General features: G+C 44.4%; 1 pseudogene; it reads right to left on the bottom strand.

Moving 5' to 3' along the window:
* The window catches only part of LOC134949885 (cytochrome P450 2G1-like), a 138,736-nt pseudogene extending 126,684 nt beyond the window's left edge, over window positions 1–12,052 (bottom strand).
* Between the last annotated feature and the right edge of the window lie 2,395 nt (window positions 12,053–14,447).

Below are 14,447 nucleotides of genomic sequence, written 5' to 3'. Positions count from 1 at the left end.
TCTGGAATTGCGGGCATATCTGGCACTGCATTGGAGGCATATCTTACACTGTGTGGGGACATATGTATCTGCCATTGGGGCATATCTGGCACTGTGGGGACATATGTATCTGGCACTGGGGACATATCTGGCACTGTGGGGGCATGTGTATCTGGCACCGGGGGCATATATGTTTCTTGCACTGTGGTGCATATATGTATCTGGCACTGCTGGGGACATATCATGTGTATCTGGCACTGCTGGGGGGCATATCATGTGTATCTGGCACTGCTGGGGGCATATCATGTGTATCTGGCACTGCTGGGGGCATATCATGTGTATCTGGCACTGCTGGGGGCATATCATGTGTATTTGGCACTGCTGGGGGGATATCACGTTTATCTGGCACTGCTGGAGTGCATATCACGTCTATCTGGCACTGCAGGGGGCATATCACGTCTATTTGGCACTCCTGGGGGCATACCATGTCTATCTGGCACTGCTGGGAGGCTTATCATGTCTATCTGGTGCTGCTGGGGGGGCATATAATGTCTATCTGGCGCTACTGGGGGCATATCATGTCTAACTGGCACTGCTGGGGAGCATATTGTGTCTATCTGGGACTGCTGGGGGGCATAACACGTCTATCTGGCCCTGCTGGGGCATATTACGTCTATCTGGCACTGCTGGGGGGAATATCACATCTATCTGGCACTGCTGGGAGGCATATCATGTCTATCTGGCACTGCTGGGGGGCATATTATGTCTATCTGGCAGTGCTAAGGGGCATATCATGTGTATCTGGCATTGCTGGAGGGCATATAATGTGTATCTTGCATTGCAACACTGGGGTCATTATGAGTATCTGACACTCTACTGGAGACATTTTGTGTAAGGAACACTACTGTGGCTGTTATGTGTAAGGCTGCTAATTGTGTGTGTAGAGTGGGTGTGAAAATATATTTATTTATAGTTTGATAATATGACGTTCTGAGGCCATGCCCACTTTTCCATAGTGGGGGGGGGGGGGGCATCGAAATATTCTCGCTCAGGATGCTAGTAGGCCTGGAGCCAACCCTGCACTTAACCAAGGACATGTGGACAAGTGGAGCATGGCAAATAAAGGACTACATGACTGTGACAGCCCACTGGATGGATGTATGGCCTCCCGCAGCAACAACAGCAGCGGCACCAGTAGCAGCATCTCACAAACAATAGAGAAGGTAAGTGGGACTGTGATATAGTTAATTAAATCAGCTCCAGCTGCTCTGATGAAAAAAGCATAGAATTGAAAGAAGGCAGAGCGCTTGTAAATCTATAGTGGATGCATTAAATAACAAGTTAAAAGGGGGTTAAAAAAGTTTATTTCATGTGTAAGCTCTTTTAGTAAAATCTTTATAAAAAGGACTTGCAGTGAAGGTGGTGCGGGTTATCCAAGATTTTACAGAGTGTTTGAAGGGCTGAGCCGCAGCTGCAGTGGGTCCACTGACTAAAGCTAAGCTGTCCCTATGTCTGCCTACCTGCTTCCAAGCAAACCTTCGGCTGGTAACCTCCGTCTTCCATCCTCCGTGCTGTGGGATAGTGCTCACTAATGGTTTGCACTGACGTCACTGTCCTGATGTCGCTGCTTATGAACTTGGATTCCCCACACCACCTTCACTGCAAGTCCTTTTTACAAAGATTTCACTAAAAGAGCTTAAATATTAAATAAACTTGTTTACCCCCCTTTTATCTTTTTAGGTAATGCGTCCACTATAGATTTACAAGCGCACTGCCTTCTTTCAATTCTCAGCATCTCACAAAAGCCAGCTTGTTTCTAGGCAGGCTACGCTGTGTATCACCGGTTTCCGTAAGAGGCAAACCGCTGACAACCTCTTACAGAAAATCATTGCAAAATGGCTTACCTCACTTAGACTCTCCTGGGGATTTGTGATATCTGACCACGCCACCAATATTGTGTGTGCATTACATCTGGGCAAATTCCAGCACGTCCCATGTTTTGCACATACAATTAAATTGGTGGGCAGAATTATTTGAAAAATTACAGGGGCGTGCAGGAGATGCTGTCGTGTCCCGAAAAATTGCCAACACCTGAAGAAAGAGGTGGTAACGAGGTGGAATTCAACCCTCTATATGCTTCAGAGGATGGAGGAGCAGCAAAAGGCCATTCAAGCCTATACATCTGCCTACGATATAGGCAAAGGAGGGGGAATGCACCATGTGTAGTCAGTTCAGACACTGCCATCTTGAGTCAGCCCATTCTCCTCATCAGGCTTTTGCAGGAGCAGCTGGAGAAATTGAAGGAGGAGCTAAGACAGAGACTTGTGGATGGAGCCCTTCATTCGCTTTGCCAGGATTCAAGGATGGTCAATCTGTTGAAATCAGAGCACTACATTTTGGCCACCGTGCAAGATCCTAGGTTTAAAGCCTACATTGTATCTCTCTTTCCATCAGGCACAAGTCTGCAGAAGTTCAAAGACCTGCTGGTGAGACAATTGTCAACTCAAGCGGAACGTGACCCGTTAACAGCTCCTCCTTCATTTTCTCCCGCAACTGGGAATGCGAGGAAAATTATATAATTTCCTAGCCTACCCACTGGCGGTGATGCAGGCCAGTTAGGAGCAAGTGTTAACATCTGGTCCGGACTGAAGGAACTGCCAACAATTAGTGACATAACTACTGTTACTGCATATCATGCTGTCACCATTGCAAAAATGGTGGAGGATTTTATGGGTGACAGCATCCAAATAGGCATGTCAGACAGTCCGTATGTATACTGACAGGAAAAAGAGGCAATTTGAAGGCCCTTGAACAAACTGGCTTTATTTTACCTAAGTTGCCCCCCCTCCAGTTTGTACTATGAAAGAGTGTTTAGTGCGTCCAGTAACTTTGTCAGCGAACGGCGTAGGAGATTTCTTCCACAAAATGTGGAGAAGATAATGTTCATCAAAACGTATAATAAATTCCTCCAGGAAGACCTTTACAAGCAATTGCCTCCAGAAAGTACACAGGGACCTGTGATGGTGGATTCCAGTGGGGATGAATTAATACTCTCTGAGGATGAGGATGTACAGACTGAAAGGGGTGAAGAATAGGAGGCTGAGGATGACATCTTGCCTCTGTAGAGCCAGTTTGTGCAAGGAGAGATTAATTGCTTCTTTTTTGGTGGGAGGATTAATTGCTTCTTTTTTTGTGGGGGCCCAAACAAACCAATCATTTCAGCAACAGTTGTGAGGCAGACCCTGTCGCTGAAATGATTGTTTTTTTTTAAAGTGTACATGTCCTGTTTATACATCATTAGGAACCAAGGACAATTCCATCTTGCACCTCTTTTTTTTTCTTTGCATTATGTGCTCTTTTGGGCCTAGTTTTTAAAACTGCCATCCTATCTGCCACTGCAGCACCACTCCTAGATGGGCCAGGTGTTTTTTTCGCTTATCTTAGTCATCCAGCGACCTTGGTGCAACCTTTTGGCCTAAAAACAACATTTTGAGGTATGAGATGTTCAGAATAGACTGGAAATGAGTAGAAATGAATGTTATTGAGGTTAATAACACCGTAGGGTCACAATTACCCCAAAATTCAGTGATTTTTGCTGTTTTTATGTTTTTTTTTTCAAAATTATCCAGATCCAAAACCAAAACCCGAAAGGGTGGTTTTGGTAAAACCAATCCAGATCAAAAACACGAGCGGAGATCCAGATCCAAAACCAAAATATAAAACCTTGAAAGGTGTCCGCCACACATTTCTAATTTTAATATACTACCATGCCCAGGATTCAAACCTATAACCTGTTGAATTCTAATCAAACACCCTACTCATTGAGCTATTTGAGCCTGCATAAAACCTATGAGACCAATATGAAGCTACTGGTACTTTGTAAAAATAATAATCAGCACTGAGAATGAGCAGATGCATGTAGTGTGCAGCCACACATCCAATCTCTTGGAGCCACACACTACATAGATCTGCTCAGCTGCAATCCTGATCATTTTTTCACAAAGTACAAGGTAAGCTTCAAATATTTAGAATCTCTAGCTTAGTACTATCTACCTTTCTATGCATGGGCAGATACTGTAGCTCAATGAATAGAGAGTCTCACTGCAATGCCACAGGCAATGGGCTCAAATCCTGGGTATATCAGCATCTTGAAATGTATTAAAGGACAGTGTCACTGAATAAGAAAAAATCTCAAGTTGAGTTCATGAATGATTTATAGGTATTAGCGACAGAAAGGGTCAAGGTAGGAGACAGGGGCAGTCAGGAGATGCTGGGCCTCAAAAAGGGGGGAAGCTGCAAGTGAAAGTACATAAAACATATAATTGACAAGTGCCACCAACAGCGCCCACTACTCTGCTTCTGCACACACCTATTTACAACTCTGACCATAGCCACTCTTATATAGAATTGCAATTAGGTATAAATAAGTTTGAAATTTGCTGCAACAACTGATCCACTCCTCTATATATTCATCTATTGGGAGCACTATCTGCTTGCCAGCAATAAATTTAATAACAAACCCTTCACTGCCACATTGATTGTTATTGACTGGCTAATAGAGCAATGAGCAAAAGGGATTCGGTCAGCATACTGGCATTCGGGGTGCTGGCAGTCGTAACACCGCTAACGGAGTCCCAACACTGGTTGATATGCCCGTGCCAGGATCCCAACATGGATCAGATTGCTGGCGCTAGAATCCCGACTGCCGTCATCGGGAACGTAGGTATGCTGGATTGTGGAGGGGTTAGGATGTGGGGTTGGGAGGGTTAGGTGTATACTGCAGGGAGGAAGTGTTAGGTTTAGGCACCACCAAAAACGGTTAGGAATAAGCTATGGTGGGGAAAGGGGGGATGGTGAGGGTCAGGCTGTGGTAATGGAGGGTTAAGGTTAGCGGGGTGGATGGGGAGGGTTGGCATACTTACCTACCAGGTGTCGGTATCCTGTGCGTTAGGATGCTGCTATCAGTATTCTAACCGCCGGCATCCCAAGTGTGACCCCTTCCATCTAATACAAAATGTTTGCCCTTTTACATACAACCTAATAACATTTTTCAGTCAGATGTGCTGAATTAATTGTTGCTTAATAAAAAAAAGTGATGCTCATCAATTGATTTATTCAAAACAGGCATCTACAATAGTAAGTTAAATGGGAAGTTTAGCAATAGCGTATTATGTATCGGGATGAAAGGGGTAATGTTGTATTTTCTGCATATTCATCTTGTAATACAGTATAACTATTTGTAGTTATTTGCAGCAACTGAATGCAGAATTTTAGCATGTGTCTGTATTTCCAAAGGTAACACAGAAACAAATTGGCATCAAATTTACAAGACAAAATTACTGTGTACAAATCTGGTTCTTTCAAATGTACGGGTATGCAGAACAGACAGATTTTAAAACAAAGGTCTTTTGTTTTACAATCAGCGGTGCAATTAAGGCGGTCTGGGGCGGTACGGTGTACCATTAGGAAATTAGTCACCGGTACACCGTACCCCCTACCACCGGCAATACACAGTCTGACCCATTTTCATGTCTGACATGAAAACGGGCCAAACTCCAGGAGAGACAGAGCCAGAGCAGATCCTTCACAGCCACCAGTGGGCAGCACAATAAAGTTGGTTTTGTTCAGGGTAGCTCTGCGGCGTGATGTCATGATGTCATGCCGCTGAACACTCTGAAGAGGAGCTGAGTAGCCTGCATCAATGGAGCAGACATTTCAAGCAACATCTTCACCTGCTGGAGGTAAGTATGAGTTGGGCTAGGCTGGAACTAAAAGACAAGAGGAGGGAGCTGATATTGGTCATGGGAAGCCTGATGGAGGACAGAGAAGGGGGATCATGATGGTGGACTTAGAGGGGGGAGCCTGATGGTGGACACAGAGGTGGGAGCCTGATGGTGGACACAGAGGGTGGAGCCTGATGGTGGACACAGAGGGGAAGGCTGATGGTGGACTCATAGGGAAGGCGGAGAAAAACAGAGTGAGGGGGAAGGCAAGCTGAGTGACACAAAGTGAATGGGGGACATGCTGAGAGGCAAAGAATTAAAGGGTGCAGGCTGAGAGTAGCAGGGAGGAGATGACGGTGTGGCTGAGAAATGCAGGTGGGAGATGGTGTGGCTGAGAGATGCAGGGGGAGATGATGGTGTGGCTGAGAGACGCAGGGAGGAAGATGATGGTATGGCTGAGAAAAGCAGGGGGGAAGATGATGGTGTGGCTGGGAGATGCAGAGAGTGAAAGGTGACACAGGTGGCATGGGTCTGATTGATCATCTTTTGTATGACGACGACTTTTGTTATATTCTTACAGAAATAGGCATCCTCCAGACCATGTGATTGAATAATGAATACCGACTGAAGATACTGTCTGACCAGGGTGGCTACATTTTTTCAGAGGTTCGCCATTGTGAGAAACCATCATATAGGTAAGGTGCATTTGGAATGCAAATGAATGTTCCCAGAGTGACGAGAAATGAGTGGTGTGTCATGTAGACACTCCCCCATTTTCAGTGACCATGCCCATTGTGGAATGTGGCCACACCTTTTTTGTTGTTGCGAGCCTTCAACGCGCACACACACGCGTACCACTAGGAAAAAAATTCTACTCGCACCACTACTTACAATGTGCCATAAGTGTTGACCTGGCCTTTCCATCTTACTATAATGTGATTGGAATTGCTATAATCTTTTAGGATAATTGTTTGTGGGTCTACGCATTGACTGAAAATAGCCAAAAGTTCCAAAAAGTTTTGCATTTATGTGACCAGGCTAGCATTATAGACAAAATGGTATCCTTGGGGAAGGTGTATTTGTACTTGCAGAATACAGTTTATAGAATCAGTACTCTAAGGCAATTCAATAAATGTGTTTATAATCTACAGAGTAGTTCATTAAATATTAAAATTAAGTAACTAACTGATTATTCATTATAGAAATAAAAAGTTCCTTCTTGAAAAAACTAGAATATGTTATTAAAATAATTATTACTCACCGTGATCCTTATAGAAAGGTTGCCAGCATGGTATGACGCCCCGATTTATGTAATCATCTCCACTGTCTAAATAGATTTCTTTCACTAATTTGTATCCAGTGATGATCACAACTGGACGGGACCCAAGATAGATAATAAACACATCACCATATTTCTCTCTGAGCTGAATGACATGAATAAAGCACATGTAGAATATTAGGTTATTATAGTTAACATAGTATGTTAATCCAACATAACTATTTATTGAACAAAAAGCAATTGTGATAAATAGATTGATGAATAAAATGATCAAACATTCCTTCCCCTTGTACCAGCTAACCCAATGACTATAACTTAAGTCTACAACTTTAAAGAGGTTGGGTTCATCATGCTGGAGTTTGGGATGCCGGCATTCAAAATCAGTAGCGACTCTTGCCACGGGCAAGCAGGCTTTTTGCCCGGGGCGCCGCCACAGCCGTTGCAAGAGCCGCTACTCCTGAACCCCTCTCCCTGGCTGCAGCAGGCGCCGTGGGCTGTGTGGGCACCCACTGCAGGCGGCCTCGCTGACTGACGATAGAGGTCATAATTGACCCCTAGTGTCAGTGCGGCGCTGCTATGGGAGAGACGTCATGACATCTCTCCCATAGAGAGGAGCCGGCAGCAGCAAGAGACAGCAGCGGCAGTGGTCCAGAAGCTGGAGTGGGGCTGGTAAGTATTGTTTTTTTTGTTTGTTTTTCTTGTTTGCAAGCAGCGCTACTACAGGGGGCACAACTACTAGGGGCACAACTACAGGGGGCACATACTGGGGGCACTACTACAGGGAGCACTGCGACAGGGGAACAGGTACTGGGGGCAAATCAACTGGGGGCACAGCTACAGGGGACACTACTACAGGGGGCACAGCTACTGGGGGCATGGCTGCTGGTAGTACAGCTACTGGGGGCACAACTGTTGGGGCACAGCTACGGGGGGCACAAGTACAGGGGGATAACTGTGGCGATGCCCCTTCCACTATGAAGAAGCCACGCCCCTGTTTTGACCACGCGCCTATTTTACCATGGGGGGGCGTCACAGGAAACTTTAACCCTGGGCACCACAAGGTCTAGAACCGCCCCTGGTCAAAATATTGACTGCGGCATTCCACTGTTCAGAATCCCGGCAGTGGGAAGGCAAGTATACTTTCCATCCCCCAATGGCCCCCTAACCCTACCTGCACACAGCGTAAACCTAACCCCCCCTCCCACACGGTCTAACCCTAACCCTCCATGCTGCTGCCTTAACCTAACCTCCCCTTCTGCAGCCTAAACCTAAACCCCCCCACCAGCAGTCTAACCCTAACCCGCCCCGGCAGTGCCTAAACCTAACCCCCCTTACCCGCAGCCTAAACCTAACCTCCCATCACCACAGCTTAGCCCAAACCCTCCTTCCACAGCATAAACCTAGCCCCCCCCCCCCCCTTCGCGGCTTTCCTCTCCGGCGGTCCCAAGTGTATCGTTCGGGATCCCGAGTGTCCGGATGCCAGTGCCGGGAATGTGCTCCCAGTCAGGATGCTGGCGTCGGCATTCTGATGAGTGTTAGGATTCCGGCATCTGAATTTTAACTGCTGGGACTGGATACCCTTGAAAGTCCTTCGTACAGGACTGCCTGCCATGCGTAAGCATGCATTTTAGGCATGTCATCTAAAACTGGACTTTGAATCTGATTTGGACTTAACTTTGGTATACACTATGCTCAGATTTAACAATTTCTTGAGCACTGCACCCTAAGCTACTTCTCCACCACCCTTAAATATCACCTGGCAATTCTAGTGTTCATTATTATTTCTACTGTTATTACAATCTGTCCTCACACTTCGCTCATTATGCAGTATGTCAACTTTGTTATTAATCTGTAGTTACCTTGTACTTTACCTGCAATATACTGACAGCTTTCCATGTCTCTCCATACTACACCATCATGCACCCTTCTCCCCTTTTTCTTCAATCTACCCCCTGTACCCTTCTAGGTGCTTCCCTGTTTTCTGATTTATTTTCTCTCTTTCTATTCTTCAATCCTCCACTGTATATTACACTTCTACAAATTGCTTATCCTTGCCACTGTATGTTATGTAGTGCAGACCAGATGGTTGCCTTTCCTTTCAAGGGCAGGTTGAACACCAACACCACATGGAACTATTTATTCAGTGGGTATTTTGTCAGTCACTTTCCAAGTTACCTATGTGCAGTATGTCCTATTCCCATGAACTGCTTATCTGGCACATTGTAACCAATGCAGTGTGACAGAGAAGGCTGACTCACCCGATAGCCTCATGGGTAGAAAGAACAACTCATAGATCTGATGATTTGTTAAGGATCATGTATGTCACTTTAGTATTCTGTGCTCCTTCTTTAAGTGTAAATTTGTTCAGGCATTGCTTATTTTGCTTAGTGTGACCTAAGTAGTGCGCCCAGGTTGACTGCCTTGTCTGGTACCTTTTTGGGGGCAGGATAAATAATCTTTGGAATTGATGACCCAAATTGACTACCACACCTCTCTATTATGTGCATGGTTTCTGTATTTTCTGCAACTTTCTGTAAACTGCCTTCAGACCTTTTTGAAGTAATGTGCTATATAAATAAGATTATTATTATTATTAGTAGTAGTAGTAGTAGTAGTAGTAGTAGTAATAGTAGTAGTAGTAGTAGTAGTAGTAGTAGTAGTATTATATTTTCGCCATCATAAATACATTTTTATTGTGCATATAAGCAATCATTTGATACCAGCAACTTAAAATAACTAACAAATAATGTTGGACAATTATTCTGACTACTTATTAATTTGGCCCCTAGCATATTCAATAAGTAACACTGCCCCTCACCTTCTGATTGGCAGATAGGAAACTGCTGATGGTTTGGCCACTTCTAAACATCACACATTAACAACAGTTTGTGGGGGATCCAGTCAGCATATGGACGTTTGGGATGCCGGCAGTCGGAATTCCGACTCAGGAATCCCAGCACTGGCCAGAATGCCGATGCCAGAACCCTGACATGCTGTAGATCAATATACCAACACCAGAATCTCGACTTTCGGCATCCTAAACGTAAGTATACCGGGGTTCCTTAATGTCAGGCCATGGAGGGGAAGAGATTAGGTTTAGGTTGCGGTGTGGGGGGGGAGGATAGGTTTAGGCTACGGGGAGGGTGGATTAGAGTTAGGCACCACAGGGGAGAGTTAGGGTTATGCTGTGGGGGGGGGGGGGAGGATTATGTTTAGACTACTGGGGAGGGGGGGTTAGGTGTAGGCACCACCGAGGAGGGTTAGGGTTAGGCTGCAGGGGAAGGGGGGGGTTAGGGGGAGGCTGCAGTAAGGGAGAGTTAGGGGAGTAGAGGCGGAGGGCTAGGATACTTACCTCAAAGATGTCGGATCCTGCTTGTTAGGATGCCTCTGTCAGTATTCTGACTGGTGGCATCCCATGCTCTAGGATCCCAATACCATCCTGTTTGTGGAACCACTCTCCATACTGCTAAATAGTAAATCCACCTTCCAAACTACAGTACTATTGTATGAGATTGATATATTTCAACTGCCACACAAACCACCGTTTAGTATATTTCCGCCTGGGTTGTATTTATGGCAAGAAAATATGTTTTTCTTGGCTTCTGTATGCTTCCTGACGCCACCCCCAAACCTCAGCAGCATATCACTCATGCTGTGACATACACAGTGTGGCTTCTACATATGCACATATCTGTAAACATCCAACATTTTTGAAACATTTGCTACAGTGTCCACCTCAGAATCAGTATACACTTGGGACCATTCTGTCTGAGGCTATGCCCAAGCTCCTCCAGCAGCAGTGATGCCTTTATGTCTTCAGCAGATTTTTTAGACAGATGAGTTTTGTTGATCACAAGACAGACTGGAAAGGTGTGTACACACGAATTAGCACTTTAATCGGGACTTCTCATACCTACTGTAATGAAAAGTAAAGTTGCATCTAAGGTATGATTGTACAAGTATGTGCCTGTCTGAGATTGTCACACTTTTGAATGTCCCATCTAAACACAAAGCAGGTGCCCAAGATTCTGAATTGGCTAACCCTATTAAAATCAACTTTATCATGATACTATAATTTTCTAATAATCAATTTAAAATATATGGTAGCAGGGGCATTAAACCCTCTTAGTCTGGGCGATTTAACCACAATGTTATAAATAATATTTTGTTTTTGCCAGCAAGCAAGTCATAAACAACCAAAAAATTGCAATTTGGTTAAAAACAATTATCAATTTAAAACTTTTTATTGGCATCTCTCTGAAGCATAATTGTGCATCTCTATGTCAATACCCACACCTTCATGTTGAACATTCACGTTTACTGCCCACTTAAATGTAGAAACACATGAAAGAAAAAAGGAATCAGCTTTATTACAGCAGCACTTATTCCCTTCCACAAATAACATTTTTTGATTCAAAGTGGGGAGTTCAAATGTTTGAAAAGTCAGTTGGGTGTCTGTTATAGACAGGAAAAAACATACACCCAACTGACTTTTCAAACATTTGAATTCCCCCCACATTGTTGTACTTTATTCATTAACAGTATAAAATCTTCAAGAAAGTTCCATACCCATATGTGATATATATCTTTTTAATGTTACCACATATGATGTATTATATGCTACCCTTTTTTGGGGGGTCATGCAAAGTGAAATATAAGAGTATAAAAGTTGAAATAGAATAATGTGTAGAAACAAAAGAAAAAATACCTTTGAGTAAATAAATTGTGATTTGAAAGAAAATGCCAATGCACTGTCTTTATTCTATATTATAGTTTTTATTCCTGTGATGTTCCAGATTGTATTCTGCTTTTCAGTTTTCACTCTATTGTTTTTAGCAGTAATGTCTGATGGTGGTTACATATAGCGGTTAAAGTGGGGGGAACGAGGTGGAACTGAGTTCCACCACCTGTAATGGTAGGGGGAACTAGTTCCACCACCTCCATTGACCTGCACAGTAATTCCAACAGAAAAACCTGCCCCATCACCTACATCAATAGATGATGCAGGTGATGCTAGTGTTACTGATGAGTTGCAGCCATCTCCTTCTTCCTCAGGTCCTTGTGGCTCCATGGTCTACCTCCAATTACAGCCCACCCCTCCTGGTACTCACACACACTGTGTCTGTTGGACAGCATTTATCCCCTCATCAGGTCCAAGTGGCTTCATTTTTCAGCATGGTGTATGTTATATCATGCATTCACCAATGCTGAAGTGAAGAGGAGCCATGAAGAGGAGCAGGCTCTGTGCATCTTGAAGACAAGATGAGAGGGTTCTGGAGGGAAAAGAGAGGCGGGGAAGCTGCTGTTGGGACACAGGTGGTGCGCTGCTGTTGTGACAGAGAGGCAGAGATGTGTATAAGGGGCACTACTGTGAGCAATATGTGCATAAGCAACACTACTGTGGTCATTATGTGTAAGGGGCACTACTATTGTGGGCATTATGTGTAAGGGGCACTACAACTGTGGGCACTATGTGTAAAGGGCACTACAACTGTTGGAATTGTGTATAAGGGGCACTAGTGTGTGTCATAACATGAATAGATGGTACCATTGAGCAATGTTAATAAAGGGCTCTACTAAGTGACTTAACCTGAATAAGGGGCATTACTATGTGGTGTAATATGAATCAGGGGCACTACATGCAGTGTCATGTGAATAAGATTGTGCCACTGTGTGGCGTAATTTGAATTGGGGGAATTTTGGGGGTACTATTATGTGACCACGCTGCTTCTTTGTGAGATCAATGTACCGTTATACAGTATGGCAGTATGGGAAGTAGGGCATTAATTTACAGTTTACAGGGGGGTGCCGAAAACCCTAGCACTGGCTCTTGCTCCACTTAATGTTGTGAGGGGGGGGGGGGGGGTTGGGTGCAGGTGGCTGGGTAAATGAGTTCCACAACCTTTCCAGGACCACTTTAAGCCTTGCTTACATATGTAGCGATAATGTCACAGATGTTTTTCTCATACGTCCTAGAGGATGCTGGGGACACTACAAGAACCATGGGGTATAGATGGGATCCGCAGGAGACATGGGCACTTTAAGACTTTCAAAGGGGTGTGAACTGGCTCCTCCCTCTATGCCCCTCCTCCAGACTCCAGTTTTAGAATTGTGCCCAGGCAGACTGGATGCACTCTGAGGAGCTCTACTGAGTTTCTCTGAAAAAGACTTATGTTAGGTTTTTTATTTTCAGGTAGACTGCTGGCAACATTCTCCCTGCTTCATGGGACTTAGGGGAGAGAAGTCAGACCTACTTCCAGTGAGTTAAAGGCTCTGTTTCTTGGCTACAGGACACCATTAGCTCCTGAGGGTTTGGAACACTAGGTACGCCAAGGGGTTCATTCCCAGAGCCTGCCGTCACCCCCCTTGCAAAGCAAGAAGTCAGAAGATAGGTGAGTAGAAGAAGATCAGGAGACTTCAGTGACGGCTTTTAGGTACCGCACAGTGATCGTACTGCGCGCCATGCTCCCACACACAGCGGTACTACAGGGTGCAGGGCACGGGGGGGGGGGGGCGCCCTGGGCAGCATATAAAAACCTCATATGAGACTGGCAAAGAGTGGTATAAGTGCCTAGGCACTAAATCCTAACCCCCACCAGTATAAATATGTTAAAAAACAGCGGGGCTGAAGCGCGCCATTAAGGGGCGGGGCTTAGCCCTCACAGCTCTACTCAGCGCAATTTTCTCTTCACAAAGCTGCAGAGACGCTGGCCCTTCCTCAACACTGCTGTGCAAGTAACAGGGTGCAAAACGGGGGGGGGGGGGGGGCGCAGTTAATTTGGTGCAAAATAAGTTTATTATATAATCGCTACAGGTCTGAGGCAATATATATGAGTGAATCTTACAGGGATAGTTCCGCAACAGGTTGTTGATACAGACATTGACCACTATGGGTTCTTGGTCTGTAACCGACTTTAAATTAATAATGTACATAAAGTGTACCAATTGCTAGTCGGTGGTGCTCCCAGAGTCAGTAAATGTACAGTACTAGAACAGGAGAGGAGAAAGACTCTATGTTGGGGCACTCTTAATCAGATATTAGACATCTAAAACGTAACTTTTAATAATTATATTAAAAATAAAGTGACATAGAACAAATTATTTAAATGAAAGTAATAATACATGCCTGGGTGAAAATTATTAGTAATTAATAAAATTGCTGGGAAAAGGTCTGTCTGTAATATATGACATGTTATTTTTTATTCCCTGAGAGAAAAAATATATCTTGGTTTAGTTATCTCCGTATTAATAGGTGCTTTCGATGAAAGGGAGGGTATGTATAATATGACAGTTTAGAATGTTGCCTACGTGGGTTCTTATACACCTTCTGCTCTATGTTTAGGCAGCCGTGTACCCGAGAAGGCTTTTGCTTGATGAATATTGTATCAATCGACTTTTTGCTACAGACAGAAGTCTGAAAGTGCAAAAAAATGCAGATTTGGTATAAATATGTATTAATCAAACAA

This window comes from Pseudophryne corroboree, chromosome 8 (assembly GCF_028390025.1).
Source record: "Pseudophryne corroboree isolate aPseCor3 chromosome 8, aPseCor3.hap2, whole genome shotgun sequence".
Classification (NCBI taxonomy): domain Eukaryota; kingdom Metazoa; phylum Chordata; class Amphibia; order Anura; family Myobatrachidae; genus Pseudophryne; species Pseudophryne corroboree.
The sequence above is the reverse complement of the archived record's forward strand: the minus strand, read 5'-3'. Positions and strand labels throughout refer to the sequence as shown.